Source organism: Paroedura picta, chromosome 1 (genome assembly GCF_049243985.1).
Source record: "Paroedura picta isolate Pp20150507F chromosome 1, Ppicta_v3.0, whole genome shotgun sequence".
NCBI classification, from domain to species: Eukaryota; Metazoa; Chordata; class Lepidosauria; order Squamata; family Gekkonidae; genus Paroedura; species Paroedura picta.
In genome coordinates this window covers 164,925,755-164,942,643 of record NC_135369.1, presented here as the reverse complement: position 1 = coordinate 164,942,643, position 16,889 = coordinate 164,925,755, and the positions used below count along the sequence as shown (strand labels likewise).

The window sequence follows — 16,889 nt, the reverse complement described above, 5'->3', positions numbered from 1 at the left end:
TTCTCGTTGGCACCTGCCCCCAAGGGAAGACATTGTACCGTTTTGCAAAGGAATCTTAAAAATCACACTTGAGGGATGCAGCTGACTTGAGCTACCATACAGCTACATTAGTCAGGGAGCCATAATTAGCTCCCTGATGAGTTGAGTCAGTCGCAAACATGTTTTTTTTTTTTGTAACTTAATTAGTGATTTTCCCCTGAGTGTAGCGTCTGTCTGTACCTATAATAAAATCCTTAATGACCTTTTGGGCCTCACAATGACCTTTTGGGCCTCACAATTTAAGAGCCAATGAATGCTCCTGCCTTGGGCCTCACAGTGTAAGGGCCAATGAATGCTCTTGCCTGTATCAACTTGCCGCCTGAGTGGCTGGTCACGCAATGGCCAGCCGCCCAATCTGGCTACGTCTCCCGCCCCTAACTGTTACATCCAACAACTTTGCTCACTTGGCCTCAGACCATTGACGGAGCTGGTGGGTGGCTATTGAGTGCACTCCCTTCCCTTCAGGCCTGCTGTGAAGGAGTCTCTAACGGCCAAATTAAGGCGAGGGAGGCGTTTTCTTCTGACAGCAGAGTAGTCTGTGGGCGTACTTACGCTTTCCCTTCGGGGGGGGGGATACCTTTCTCCTTCTGCCTAACAGCTGGCTGACTGTGAGGTCACAGAAAAGCCCCTTCTCATTTAAAATACTGCTCCAGCCAGCCTCACTGATGAAGGGAAGATGCAGCCAAGCTATGTGTATTTCTTCTGTACAACTCTCTGCAGATTAGAGGTCTACTGCACTACAGTTGTTGTGCAGATGAAACTGGATGCTGTTGTGGATGTTCTTTTGCCACCTATTTCATCTGCACAACAACACTGTGAAGTAGGCCTCAAGTATTTCAACTCCACAACAACCTGTGCGGGAGACCTTAAATGTTTCTTCTCCACAACAACCGTGTCCAACTCCCAAAGCAGCCCTTTCTGCCTGTGGAGCTGATCTTTATAGTCTGGAGATGAGCTGTAATTCCAGGAGCATTCCAAGATCCACCTGGAGGCTGGCTACCCCTGGGGTTGGAAATGTTCTTGGAGGTTTGGAGGAGGGCCTTAAAATGGTGCAATGCCTCAGAATCCACCCTCCAAGTAGCTATTTTTTCCTGCAGAGCTGATCAGTATAATCTAGAGATGAGCAGCAATCTATAGACAATGGTAGAAGTTTGCAGACTGAGGTTGGGGTGGAATGATGTGGTGTGTCCCTCCTGGGTTATGGGCTTCGGCTAGCCCTTACCAGCAACTCTGTATTATGGGGCACAGACAGACACACCAGCATCGGTCCTAGGAGTCTGGAAAGCACAGGAAGATCTAAATAAAGAATACATAAAACCTGAAACTGTAAATGGTGAACAAGTAAATGGCTGGAGAAACATGGAAGGTGAAGTGACTTTTCTCAAGCTTGGCCTGGTAAATAAAAATCAGTATTTGCCAGGAAGGTCCTACAAAATCAAAGGCATAAGTGGCCCAGAATTTCAAGTGGAGTTAGTTTTACAGGAAAGTAGACAGTGAGACTTTGGGGACAACTAGGTAATCCACTTTTATTAGGCAACAACTTGGCCTTGCAAACAACAACAGGGACTGCAGTTGTCAGCAGTCCTCTCCCACATTCAACAAACATTCCACACTACAGCTTCTTGACACCCATCTCTCTACCCTCATTTGCCACCATGCCACCACAACTCCCCACACAACACAAACATTGAACCTCATGCCCTTACAAACTGGACAACCCCCTCTCCCTTCCTGTTCCCATCCCCAAGCTCTAGCACCCATTGTCTTCCTGGATACACCAGGCTTTTTCCCTAGTTATGAATATAATGAGGATCTTCAGCTGCCATTCTTAAACCAGAACTCAAGAGAAGCACCAGTCAGCAAGGAACTTGGCAGTGCTGCGTCTGATTTGCAGGACATGAATTACATCATCCTTAATTGGTTATTAAAATCTCTTAAAGCTCCTTAAAAAAATATTCTATAAAACCAGTTATACAGAACCTCTAGGAAAGCACACAACCCACCTGCAAATGATTACAAGTTTCTCGCCACCTGCCAATTATTTGTTCTGTTTTGTTTACAAATGGCGGTTCAAACCTAGTGCCAGCAGCAGCCAAGGCCCATCTCTGGAGCTGTTCTTTCTCCTTCTGAAGATCACATTCTGTGCTCCACACACCCCGCACACACACACACACAAGGATGCAGCCATTAATAATCATCTTTCTTCCCAATTAGCACCGAACACATCTCACCATCCTGCCAGCCAAGCCTCCAAAGGTCACTGGCTACATTCCGAGGAACAGAATTGCCTGGTGGACTGAGATGCAGCGGCGTTGCCTTCTACCCAGCCTCAAGAGAGCTTAGACACTCCAATGACATCCTCGTAAGTTCACAGAAACACCGTCTCTGGCCTCGTTCCTGCATGCTGCATTTTCGGATTTTATCTGTGTCACTTAACTACCACGATTTGCAGTCACCCAAAATAGGGAAAATCATTTCAGATCCGCGTCCGGCACATTTCCAGAAAGCGTTCAGGGTCATGATAAGCCAGCCTAGTAATTTGGTGCAGTTTTGTAAATTGTAATGAGTGTCCCAAAGCTCTGTTTTGATTCAGACTAGAATCCTGACTTGTAAGTAGCTGGTGCGACCAGAGGCCTTCTTTTTAAAAGCCATCTGGTCTTTCTTTGAGAAAGGGATTTTTTTGAAATTAAGGTTCATCCAGGTTCAAAATGCAGAAAGATGTCAAACAATCTATGAGGCTTTCTGCTGGGGCTTTTAATGCATCTCATTCCAAATGCATCTCATCACGGAGGTATGTCTAACGTTTTGTTTAAACTTCAGCATGAATAATAATAGCACAAAACTGAAAACAGGCCAAGTATTGGACTACAAAATCTCAGATAAAACCAAGTGTGAAAAACAGCAAGACTCGAAAAATCAAGGGCATTATTGAAGACGTCAAATGGTTAAGCCATTCAACCTATTTTATCCCTCTCCATATTACATCCCCCATTTCATAAGATTTTTGTCATTGAGGGTCCTACAATACCAGGCATCATCATCATCATCATCATCATCTGATGTATAGACTGCCTTTCTCGGCAAGCAGGCTTGGAACAGTTTATATTAACAGATTAAAATATCCTAAACATTAAAACTAAAACTGTCAAACCAAGCCCCACCCCCCACCTATAGAATCATAGAGTTGGAAGGGGCCATACAGGCCATCTAGTCCAACCCCCTGCTCAACGCAGGATCAGCCCAAAGCATCCTAAAGCATCCAAGAAAAGTGTGTATCCAACCTTTGCTTGAAGACTGCCAGTGAGGGGGCGCTCACCACCTCCTTAGGCAGCCTATTCCACTGCTGAACTACTCTGACTGTGAAAAATTGTTTTCCTGATATCTAGCCTATATCGTTGTACTTGAAGTTTAAACCCATTACTGCATGTCCTCTCCTCTGCAGCCAACGGAAACAGCATCCTGCCCTCCTCCAAGTGACAACCTTTCAAATACTTAAAGAGGGCTATCATGTCCCCTCTCAACCTCCTTTTCTCCAGGCTGAACATTCCCAAGTCCCTCAACCTATCTTCATAGGGCTTGGTCCCTTGGCCCCAGATCATCCTCGTCACTCTCCTCTGTACCCTTTCAATTTTATCTACGTCCTTCTTGAAGTGAGGCCTCCAGAACTGCACACAGTACTCCAGGTGTGGTCTGACCAGTGCTGTATACAATGGGACTATGACATCTTGTCATATACAATGGGACTATACTAGCCATCTTCAGTCTGGTTTAGGAATTGGCTGTAGGCCAAGTCATATGCCCAGCCTCAAGGAACTAGAAGGAGAAGAGGGAGATCCCCATGATCTCAGATCACCATGGCCTCAAACATAGGCCTGGCAGAAGAGTGCCAACTTATAGGCCCTGAGAAACTGGAAACATGGCTGAATGCAGGTAGAGAAGGTAGTTGGCAGTGGAAGATCAGGGAGAGTTATGGGAAAGTGAAGGGTCAAAAAGTAAAGGAATTGAATTAAACAAATTCCTGTGAAAACTAATAGAAAGTGATGTTTGAGAGCAGAGGAGATACCATGTTAGCCAACACAGCTGTTGAAAAGTGGTCCACCCCCTCCTTTCTCCTTTCTCTCTCTCTCTCTCTCTCTCTCTGTCAAGTGAGAGGCTTATGTAAACACAACCCCCAGGGAGCTGGAGGCTTTCACTGATAAGATCTGTTTATTTAATGAATCATCATCTTAACTAAAACAGAAGATGTCAGAATGAAATGCAGGTAGATTAATGATATTATATTTTACAGTAACAAGAAGTGTTAGGAAGATATTGATAATGTCAAAAGGTTATAGCAGAATAATAAAGTGAAAATCTTGTGCCAGTATGAGATAGATGGACATTACCAGGAAAGCAGTAAAAGGTCTGGTTTGTATCAGGACTCATGCTATGTCTTATGGTGTATGTGTGACTCATGATTATGTTATAGTTTATAGTTAATTCAAAATGGGTGGGCTTCTTTGGTATAAATATAGGCAATCGAGAATGATCTGCATGAATTCGCTTTGATCTCTTGGTAACGATAGAATGTGTCCTTTATGGTTCTTGGCCAATAAACTATATTGCTTTTCTGAGATCTTCCTTCCTTCCTGTTTTGTGACTTGGGAAGACAGAGGGGCACAACAAAAGCACTATAAGAAGACACATGCACAGTCACAACTGAGGACACAGTGTACTTTTGTGTGTGTGTACCATTGAGGACAAGCCTTGGAACAGTTTTCAAACCATTCAACCATGCTAATTGCAACTTCCAGACAACCTGTGTATTGAACCATCTCTGCTACCTGGATGTCATCTGAATACTATACTCCTAGCAGTCTGAGAGTTATAAGAGCCTCTTGTGGCGCAGAGTGGTAAGGCAGCCGTCTGAAAGCTTTGCCCATGAGGCTGGGAGTTCAATCCCAGCAGCCGGCTCAAGGTTGACTCAGCCTTCCATCCTTCTGAGGTCGGTAAAATGAGTACCCAGCTTGCTGGGGGGCAAACGGTAATGACTGGGGAAGGCACTGGCAAACCACCCCGTATTGAGTCTGCCATGAAAACGCTGGAGGGCGTCACCCCAAGGGTCAGACATGACCCGGTGCTTGCACAGGGGATACCTTTACCTTTAGCAGTCTGACCTTTGGCTTGGAGATCACACTGAAACCACACTTGTGGCTTTGGTAAGTGACTTCGAGGTAGCTAGGGAGGGGAAATGAATCTTCATTTGGTCCTGCGGTACAGTGACTATCAAAGGGAACTAAAAATACTAAGTTGAGAGCAGACAATGCCCCAACTAAATAAAACAATGCACAAAGGTGTAAACCTAGTACTTCCAAAGTTTACACTCCTGTATTTGACAAACAGGTTTTGGGCAAAGCTCCAGTAGGAGATAATATATATAGCTTAGAAGTGGCTTATCTGTGTGTACCTAAGAATGTTTGTGACCGGTGCTGCTTCGGTTTCCAGGAGGCCTTATGGAGTTCTTTCTGGGCTCCAAGGCAGGCAGTCTGCTTGCTTACAGTGTACAAGTGGTGATGATCGAAACAAAATGTCGCCCAAAGTGAATACCGAGAAAGTCAACAGACAGTGAGCCATTCTTCACTCTAATGCGTTTTATTTCACATCCTTGCTATAAACTGACTGATGACCTTTCCTGTGGTGCGCTTCATTGGATACCCGCACTGACAGAATGAAAGAAAACTTAACAGACCCAGAAGCATTTCGCCTTTGCAATTTTGATGACTTAAAAAAGAAAAAGTAAAAAAAAAAACCAAGCCCACGTATTTTTTTCCAAGACAGCCGAGAGAAAGCAACACGCTTCGTTATCCACTTGCCAAAGTGCTGTGGAAATCTTTATCCTGTGCATTCCTCGTTTAAGCCATTGCAGGATTTCCCCACTCTCTCCCCCCTCTTATTAGAATATTGAGCTCACCCAGTGAGATGGAAAAGTAGCTGGTTCAGAAAAGGAAGCATTTCTTCATATCCTTTGGAAGCAGTCCACATAGTGAGGATCACGATGCTTTAGGATGCTTTGGGATGCTTTGGGCTGATCCTGCGTTGAGCAGGGGGTTGGACTAGATGGCCTGTATGGCCCCTTCCAACTCTATGGTTCTATGATTCTATGATTCTGCTTTAGGATGTTTAGGGCTGATCCTGCATTGAGCAGGGGGTTGGACTAGATGGCCTGTATGGCCCCTTCCAACTCTATGATTCTATGATCACTAAGTGAAAGAACTTCTAAAAGGTCTCACACAAATTCTTGGAGGACTGGTGCATCGACAGCCATCCTAGGTAAGCAGAACACCCATGCTCAGAGGCAATGTGATAATAGGGATAAGATGGATGATATATGGAAAGGCGAACAATAAACGTTTGATCAACAATAGTCTACCTTTAAGCGCAGGTCTTTGAATGTTAACAGCACTGGAAGTTGGTTGATTCCCTTTTGGACATCCTCAAACTCTCTGAAATCAGAGTCCAGTAGCTCCTTTAAGACCAACAAAGATTTATTCAGGGCATGAGCTTTCGAGTGCAAGCACTCTTCGTCAGACACTCGAAAAGCTTACACTCAAAAGCTCACGCCCTGAATAAATCTTTGTTGGTCTTAAAGGTGCTCCTGGACTCTGATTTTATTGTGCGACTTCAGACCAACACGGCTACCCATTTGAATCAAACTCTCTGGTTGGTGAAACAGGATGCTGATGTAAATGGGAACCTTTCGTCTAATTAACGATCCCTCTTATATTTTTGAACATGAAATTGAAGAAACGGATTATTAACTCCGATGATCCAGCCAAACTTATATACACATAATGATTTCGGTTGGGAGGCAGTTAAGAAAATGCTTAACTTTCACACGGAAATGAATGGCAGTTGCAGGTGCATAACATAACCCCTTTCCCTGGCAAATGATTAAATAATAAAAAATATGAAAAGGAATAAAAAGGAAGCAATATCCATTCATATATTAGGAAATTAAATAACTCATATTTCCGGGGATTTTTGGTTAATCATTAAACTGAAATGAATTGAAACCCGCATTGAGCTGCGGAGTCAAATCAGAATAGGGTTTTAGCTTGGGAAATTCTTGGAGTTTGGGGAGTGGAGCCAGGAATGGGTGGGATTTGGGGCAGGGAGGCACCTCAGTGGAATATAATTCTATGGAGTTCATCCTCCAAAGCAGCCGTTTTCTCCAGGGGATCTGATCTTCCCCAATTCTGGATGGTCTCTACCTCCTCCTCCCCCCTCCCCCCATTCGTCACTAAATCTGTATGAGGAACTTGAAGGTGGGAGAAATTCCAATCTATCTGAATACCAGGCTGGATCAGTGAACTGTAGATTTTAATGATGTTAGTTGGTTGTAGGCATTTGTTTTTTGATGACATTTTCATGCTGCAGTTTTGTGATTTTAAATTGAATGCTGTTTATATATGGGTTTCATGTTTCACTTACGATCTTACTTTCTTCTCTGACACACACATGTACGCAGTTACCATAGGCATTATTTGTTCAGTAGGAAGGCATGATACAAGTAAATGTAATGGGCTTGCATCCTACTACTCTGTTCAGCAAACTTAGAATCTTTCTTCCAACTGAATAGCTTTCCTCCAATGGAAATGCATAGCTACTCCCTGCCATGGAAGACTTGCATTTGTCTATGGAAGACTCATCCGGATGGAGGTAGGCATCCAGTTTTGCAGAATGGAGCCGTAAGATACAAGATACAAGATGTTTAATCTAAAGGAGGGGAAAAGATGGGTAGGAGAAATGAAAGAGCCATTCTCACTCGAATCTTCGTATGGAATATGAATGTAAAATCCTCGTTTTAAGATGACATGAAGTTTTGTTTGAGGTCTTTTTCCAGTGGAAAGAAGGGAAAGATTGTAGTCAAGTCCAGTGATTTGTTTCCTAGAATCCTTAGTTTCCCCAGCGTCAGGACCCTAAAGTGGGTTGTGACGCCTCTGAAAGTGGATAATAGGCCAGCCCTCTCTATTGGTGGCTTCTGTCGTTTACAACCTTCGTTCATTTTCCTCCTCTACACCTTCTGGCATTCTCATCTCCTCCTCCTTTTTAGTGACAATAATGAGGGGAAACAAGCTGTCCAACAAGAAGTAACTTAACAGTAGTGGCTGAAAGAAGTGGGGGAGAAGGTTGGAGAGGCAGTGGGAGTTGTTCAACGTGCCATGGACAAACCAGAGGAGGATTGAAGGGGAGGAGAGCAAGCACCGTGAGTTCTGTCTGTGATCGTGTCCAGCTTTGAATGTAATATTATACTTCTCCATTGGCTAATTTCAATAGCGAGAACAGTTACAATTCTAAATACCCCCTGGCTTTGTCTGCCCCAATGTTTGAATGGGACCTGCTCTAATTCTTTCCTGTTTGAACCGGAAGGGCTCCTGTGCTTGTTTTGGGCCACACACTTTCAGTCTAATGGCTAAACTATAGAAAGCACGTGATTCTTTACATGTATCTGTCCCATCATGTCGTATCATTTAATTTATATATCCAATGGCAACACGTGATGGCAAGGAAGTCATTTCTGATACTTCCCCAAATAGCTTGGTTTTGAGGTTTTTGAGTGTTTTTTTTTTATTTCATGGGGTATAGCCTGATGTCTGGAACCATTAACAATGTTTCATGTGGCTCTCATCTGAGGATATCTAAACTCCAACATTGGGGCCATACTGACACTAAACAGATTTCCCTGCAAATTTGGGGGACCACCCATGTTTGCTGCAAAATCTGAAATCTTGTTGTGAGGATTACGAGGACAGGAGGAGGATGTAAGCTGCTTTGGCCCCCACTGTGGAGAAAGATAGGATATCAATTAAGGAAATAAATTATAGCTGAAGAGGGGAGGCAAATAAAAGGCTAAGAAGGACTGAGGAGGAGAGAATGAGTCAGGGAAAGGGAGAGGATGTGGGAGTTGTCAGGAGGAGGGAAAGGTTAAGAGCGGGTCTGGCCTAGCAGCTGGCACAACACAATGTGCCATCGTTTTCCCTGTTAGAGTCTGCTGGGGGGGGGGGAGGAATGTTAAAGACAGAGGGTTGGATAAAGGTAGGTTGTCTGTTGGGTCGGAAGCAGAAGCAAGAAGCAAGAAAACAGAAGCAAGAAAAAGGGTAAGGCTATGGGAGATTTTAAGGGAAGGGAAAGAGAAAATGGAAGATGGGGAAATGAGATGCCCCCCACAAGTCCTTGTAGCTTCCCAGTTGTTAACTTTCAGTGATGCAAATAGATTAACGTACACAATGTGAGTGGGAGGCTTTTTAACAGTAAAAGGGGCATGTAGGAAATAACCAAAGTCTTCTCCAACAACTCACATCTGCTCAGAGGGCTGCCTCAGCGGCTTTTCTCAATTTACGTTTCACTTCCGGGGAAGGAGAATAGGGCAGGGAGATCAAACAGCATATCCCTGCTGCTAAAACAAGACTTGTGCTATCACATGCCTCTTCCTTCATATATGCTCAAAGCAGATGCTTGGTATTCTTGCATTTCGGGAGGATTCATTCAATGCTTTGTTTGGGCCATGAATGTTGTCATGCCGGCCCTCCTATTTCAAATGCGGTTGAGCCAGTGTCACATAGGTGTGTGGGATGGACTGACTTCTAAGTGGACTGAGAAATTGGCTGAGAAATGCTGAATCATTCCCTGTTCCATATAAACAGTGTGTTCTCCAAAGAAGATGTAGTTTGGGGAATTTAACTTAAGGAGATGTTGTGAGAGGGGGTAATTTGGGCTCTCCACCAATGTCTATGGGGATTGTTCCCTTTCAGAAGCTCAAAACGAACCAGTTGGGTGTTAAACTGGAATGCTTATTATTAAGGGGATCAAGCAAACCCACACAAACACTGAAAACACACACGCAAGGGCTGGGGTCAGCTCGGCAGCTGGGAAAAGGTTAAGGTGCCCAGGGCAGTTGCCGTACTTGCTGCAGCCCAGATACACCACTGCCCCAACAGATGTCTTAATAGTGTTGACAAGTTGCCAGTGCCAGGAACCAGTTCCCCATTGGGTGATCCCATCTCCCTCCAGCCTCAGCAATGACCGTCAAGACACCAGGCAGTAGATGAAGTTCTCCTCTCATCATATAACTTTAAGCAAAAAGGGTCCTGGGCTTACCGGCCACAATAAGGTCAAGTGACCCCCATACCAATTACTCCCTCTACTTGTCTCAGCACTGATTCCCAGTTTCCCCCACCCCAGTCAGAGATCCGTGCCCAATGCAGCTCCACTTTCACTGCTGGGTTTAGCCTTCAGGGGCAGCTGGACTTCCAGCATTTCCGGTGAACACGGTTGGCCATTCTCATGGCCAGGAATACAGTCTCCTTTGCCCTAGGGAAGGCCTCATCACCTCACACTGTAGTAATCCCAGATATTTCCTGCCAAACCAGCTCCCACGTTTCCTGACAATATCAGATTACCGCCCCCCAATCCTCTGCTTCTGTCTGCTTCAGTTCTTTATAAGCCTCCACTTAGTCATGCCTACTTCCTGTCTATCTTAGCTTACTCCTGAGAAGGACCTTTCTCCCCAGGAGGGCTTTAACCCCTCAAAGTGCTAGTTCCGGCAGGTATTTCTCTTTTATGCTATTGTGCTGCTGCATGTTTTGAGTCGATACCTGAATTCCCTCTCCTTCCTCCCAAGCTTTGGGAGCCACGGGGGTGTGATAACAACCAATGCAGGACAGCAGAAAATCCCCTGAGGCTGGATGTGCATCTTATGCTGCCACATAAAACAAAAGGTAAGGAACAGACTCAGCGCTGCACCTAAGGTAAGAAACCAGCTTCCCAGCTTCCTTTCTGATATTTAAAGGATTTGAAAAGGGGGGCAAAGAGTTGTTCCTGTTAAAAATGGAGGGAAAAAACCCTCCAATTATTATTTTATAAGAAATTTTCTGATAGTTCTCTTGGTAGGAGAATTTATGGGGAATATGCAAGAAATAAAATTCTAAAACTAAAAGTGGAATCCTAAGAAAGCTGGGAGTGTCATTAAATGGATATGAATAGGATTCTGAGTAGACCCAGCTTGGATTGCTCTATAGGTCTATTCATTTGGGAACTTTTTAATTTAAAATCATAAGAAATTATGGCTCTGCCAAATTTTCAAGACACTATAGGGCGTTTTGAGTTTGTGGCTGAAGAAGTTTGGGAATCCCTGACTCGGCATTCAGAACGGGTTTACCTTCAAGAACTGAACTATCCTTCCCCCCCCACCCCCACCCCCACCCCCACCCCCACCCCCACCCCCACCCCCAGTGGTTCCCATCATTGTAGTCAAGACAATAATTGTAATGCTATTAGCCACTAAACAGTTCTAAAAGGACCTCTGGTAATGGGTTTAAATGGTGCAGCTAGATGTCAGGAAACAAATTTACAGTAAGAGTAATTCAGTAGTGAAATCAGCTGCCAAAGGAGGTGGTGAGCTCCCCAAGACTGGCAATCTTCAAGCAGTGGCAGGACAGATACTTTTCCTGGATGCTTTAGGCAGTGGTTCTCAACCGCCCTAATGCTACGACCCCTACAGCAGGGGCATGTGCATGTGCCGCCACTGCTCCTGCTCACGTGGCACTATCCGTGGCTCTGGCCTTCTCTGCGCAGCCTCGGTGATCTTCACGGCTTCCATGAGCCCTGAGGAGGCAGGGAGGCCAGCGCCATGTTGCTGTCGCCGAGCTGACTCAGTGACTCCCGAGAAAGGGCCGAACGACCCCTTGAGGAGTCGTGACCCCCATGTTGAGAACCACTGGACCCGATGGTCTGTATGAGCCCTTCCAACTCTATGATTCAATGAAAGATCCAGTTCACTGCACAACTGATGTGAAAGCCTAGCATAAAAGGGGGAAGTCTTCAGTGTGCACCCATTTGATTTTTTTTTTTTAATCAATGGAAATTCTCTGTTCAATTTTTCAGGACTCATTACGGGTAAGCTTAAATGAGGTTGAAGCTACGCCAACATATGAAATGTAAAACATCTTTGGAGTTAAACAGCTGCTGAATACACAGCACCTTTATTTATTTATTATTTATTTATTATTATATTTATATACCGCCCTCCCCGAGGGCTCAGGGCGGTTCCCCCCCAAACTTTCTAATGCCACTTTCTAATGCTATTAAATTCTTTCTTACTGCAAGTCCATTTCAGCAGAGGAAAACGGAGAAGATACATAAAGGAGAGTCTGGATTTCTACAAATGTAAATAATGTACAAAGTGAAAAGGTAAGAAAGAACCATTTGCATTAAGGAACAAAAAAAAAAAACCCTACAAAAATCTACAAAAATCTGAAAAACTGTCCCAAATATCTGGCATTATTATTGCAGGGTGGTGGTAGTGGCACTGAGGCCAGAAATTATTTTCTAAGCATGTCAGAGCCTTTGAAAATTACTTTTTTATTCCTCTAGCTTACCTTCTGATTGGCAAAGCCTCAAACACTTTTAAGAGGGCAGATTGGTGCGACGGCATTCAAGTTTACCCACGTTACTAAAGCCCTAATTTAAACTGGATTTTTCGGCTTCCAGAATGAGGATATTGCTAATGTTTGTAGAAGCTGCATCTAATCCACAAGCCATTTTCCATATGAATTCGAGTTAAGAAATTGCGTGTTTGAGCTTCCGAAGTATTGGACTGAAAAGGAGCTGGCTGACGTGTGCAAAATTATGCAGGCAGGACTTCCAGTGGCAATACTATTGCTACTACAAAACATCCCCAGCCTTTGTGTTTGCCTCTCCTGGGATCCCGAGACTGGTTATCCTCCAGATGCCAGCAACCTGCTACGTCAGATACGGATGTATAATTCCCTCCTAGTCTCATGGCATTTGGTGACATTGTGGGATTTGCAAAGAGGAATAACTGAGGAACTCATTTAAAGAAGTCCCATGCATATGTAAATTTGATGGATTTTTGTTACCAATAGTGAAAGATGTTCCTCAGAGGTCAGGTGACCCCCTGACCTCTTTCTCAGAGTTCTTTCTCTGCAGAGTTCTTTTTCTGCAGAGAACAAGGTCTACGGTACACAAGCCTAGAATCATAGAATCATAGAATCATAGAATCATAGAATCATAGAGAGTTGGAAGGGGCCAGACAGGCCATCTAGCCCAACCCCCTGCTCATCGCAGGATCAGCCCTAAGCATCCTAAAGCATCCAAGCCTGCTACACTGTTAATACTAGGCACGTTTCTGCTTGCTCAGGGATCTGTGGTGGCATCCATTAACATTTCTCAGGACTCAAATACTTCTGGGCCAATTTCACACAAGCTAGATAATCCCACTACAAAAGCGCATTATCCAATGTATGCAGAATGGACACTGGCCACAGGCTCAATAGGGTTGGGGACTCCTGCTCAGTCAGCTGTGTTTTAATATGTGTTATTTTCAGTAGCTAATGCTATAGTTCATTGGTTTTATTTGTTGTTTTTTCTGTCATTTGGAAGCCATCCTGAGCACAGGAAAGAGAAATGTCTCAAATAAATGTCCAAAAGAAATCCAGCCAGGTTCCAATTCGTCCTTCCTCGCTGATCTTCTCAGAAATGTAATTGTACCAGAACCAACCGTACTGAATATGTCTGTTCCTCTTTTATAACATGGATGTAACTTTAAGATGACACATCATAATCTGAGCTGTAACAAAAGAAGTGCCTCATCTGGTTTGACAGGAAACATTGCAGTATAAAATGGAACACGGTGCTTGGTATAGCTTTTCCTGAGAACTAGGAACCAAGGAAATATCTTCTGATGTACCCCATGGGCACCATTCAGAGAAAAGGAACTCTAATATTTTGATGAAATTAACAAGGCATTTAAAAATGGACAAATTCATACCCGACCAGATTTAGCATATGCTTTCATGGGCCATGCTACTAAGGGGTTTTCAGAGGGTTTGCTGTTCCATGGGTGTGTTCCAGTTTTATCAAGCTCGCGCCTGGAATAATGTTGCTAATTTCCATTTCGTAAGTGGCCCAATGGTTTCATCTTTAGCACTGATGCAAGACAATCTAGGGTAGACAACTGACAGTTGTCTTCCTTCCTGTGCCAGACATGTAATACCATGATAGGTGATGCCCATGTCATGGGTTCGTTCAAATGCTCTAGAACTAAGTATGGGTTTTATTTTTATTTGACTTATAAGAATGCCCCTCTTGGCCCAGCCATCTCAGGGCAGTCTACATCATTTAAAAAACATAATTAATACCTATTTAAATAACTAAAATAACATCTGCATCCTTTATATCCAGGCCTCTCCCATATTACCCTCCCAAATTGATTGTCAGAACCAGGTATTACAGGGGGATGGGGGATTCTCAGATGTTACTGATAGCCCAGCCTCAATCAAATGCCTGGTGGAAGAGTTCCATTTTGCAGGCCCTGAGAGAAACTGGGTAAGCTCAGGCTAGGCCCCTGTCTCCTCTGGGAGCTCATTCCACCAGGTAGGGAGGTAGGGGTCAGGAATGGAAAAGCCCTGGTCTTGGTTGAGGCCAGGCATACCTCTCGTGAGCCAGGGACCACCAGCCTGTTGGAACTGGCTGAGCATAATGCTCTTTGGGGGATATATTCAGAGAGGCTGGACTTCAGGCTGATCAGTGTAATTAGGCAAAGAGAATGATGTGGACTCCACTAGGCCCAAATTCATTTTCTTCACACAATTATCCTCTAAATGCTATGAACACAGTCCATCAGGATGTATTCCTAGTTCTTCAGACTGTAATGTCAGATTATAAATATATATTCTGAGAAGTATAAAGAGAAATAATGTAATAGTTACAGCAGGTAGTTTTCTATCAGTCTGCACATGTTGTGAAGGATTTTCTCACATTCCTCTCTGTTTCTGCAGCCCCTTCCAATCTCCAGAAAGATCATTCAGAAGGATGTGGCTCCCATGTAAAAGATGGCCGGAAGTTAAGAAAGATGGGGGGGGGGGATTCCTGCTCTCTCCTCTTCCACATGCACATCTTCATTGAGAAAAGAGGTTTCGTCCTGCTCAGTCTAGCCCACCAAACCATATAATTGTTCTTTTGCATGAATCCTCTGAATGGAAAGGGGTGTAAGAATGCAGAGGAAAATGGAAACAGTTCTGTACACAGAATGAGGGATGCCAGCCTCCTCTGGAATTGCTGCTCATCCCCAGAGTATGGAGATCAGCTCCCTAGGGACTCATCTGCACTAGGCTTTTTATCCTTTATCAGCCCGGATTTCAAAAAGCAATCTGCACCTTTTCCGATTTCCATTTTGATCACTTTAAGTTTTTCATCTGCAATGTCTGTGATTAAGTCCGCACCTTTTCTCTGGGCTATCTGGATGAGGATATTATCTGCTAAATCTGAGAAATGCGCTCTGAAAGCCCAGTATTGCAAGTGTAGATGTTCATGTTTTTTCCGATTTATCTTCCACTCTCTTCTACGTGCTTCCACTGCTGATGTAGCAAAGTAGTCTGTCACTGGTTGGTCAGGGCATCAATTCAAATACTGTAGGAGACTTCATTCTCCCCTCTCCCCCAGCTTGCTCTGGCTGTAGAATCGGGGGACAAAAGGCTGGAAGTAAAGCCCTCTTCAGCCTCATGCTCCTTCAATGCCAGCTGGAGCTCACCCCCCCCCCCCACTACCTAGCTTTAGAGCTGGCTGGAAAGGGAGATGAAAGTGTATGTGGCCACCCACCCCCTCTATCAAGCAGGAAGGAGAGAGGAGACTGATAATTGGAATCATTCAAGTACAGAATGCAGTAGTAAAAGCTGCTTCCAGTCGGGAATGCAGATCTTTTCCAAGATCTAGGTTCAGATCAAGCAGAATTCGGCAGGATTGACAGCAGAAAAAAAAGTGAGTGCAGACAGTACCCAGAAGAAAGCAAATTCTTCCAAGGGTGAACTGTATGGCATTGTACCTCACTGAGGTTCTGGTCCTCCCCAGGCCCCACCCCCAAATGTCTAGGACTTTTCTAACCTGGATCCATCAGACCTACCCCACTCCCATCCCCCACTGGTGGGGAGGGACTTGGTGACCCTAACAAAGATGCTTCAATTATTATTATTATTAGAAGTAGCAGCAGTAAATTCCTATCCATCAGCTCTTTGGGAAACCAAGGTCTTTATGAGTACAACTCTGTTTATTGAATAAGTGATGGGAAACTTACATGTTATACCAAGCTGTATAGGTGATTCCCTGTTGATCTAAACCTAAGAACATGAAGTATGTTTCCACATGAAAAGGAGTCTTCCCATTGCCTCTGTCACCTACCTCCTGCCAAATAAAACACTCAGAAAGAAAATACAAAACAGAAATATACATCATTAGCTCCTATGGACATGGCAGCTGCAGATTACTTCTGTTCAATGCCAGTGGCTTACAGGCATCAACGCAGCAAAATTAAGCACAAAATCATATTTTATTATGTACATTTTTGTATGGCCCTTACTCCAAGGTACTCAGTGCATTGCTTCCTGCCCTCTATTTAATCCTCACAATAAGCCTGTCAGGTAGGTTAGGCTGAGAGACAGTCTGGCTCAATGTTACCCCATGAGCTTTATGGTAGCATGAGTATGGTGTAGTGGTTAAGAGCAGTTGCTTCTAATCTGACGAGTTGGATTTGGTTTCCTGCTGTTCCACATGCAGCCAAGTGGGTGACCCTGGACTATTCACAGCCCTGATAGTGCTGTTCTGATCGAGCAGTCTTATCAGAGCTCTCTCAGCCTCACCTACCTCACAAGATATCTGTTGTAGGGAAAGTAAGGAAAGGTGATTGTAAGCCACTTTGAAACGCCTTTGGGCAATAAAAACCAGGATATAAAAAACAGCTCTTCTTCTAGAATAGGGACTTGAACCTGGGTCTCTCTGATCGAAGTCTAACTTTCCAA

General features: G+C 44.2%; 1 long non-coding RNA gene across 1 annotated transcript; it reads left to right on the top strand.

Moving 5' to 3' along the window:
• The first annotated feature begins 7,228 nt into the window (after positions 1-7,228).
• On the top strand, positions 7,229-15,721 carry LOC143819734 (uncharacterized). Its single transcript, XR_013225082.1, has 4 exons — positions 7,229-7,343; positions 10,700-10,796; positions 12,184-12,267; positions 14,877-15,721. It is a non-coding gene; the product is annotated as an uncharacterized LOC143819734 (long non-coding RNA).
• Positions 15,722-16,889: the final 1,168 nt, after the last annotated feature.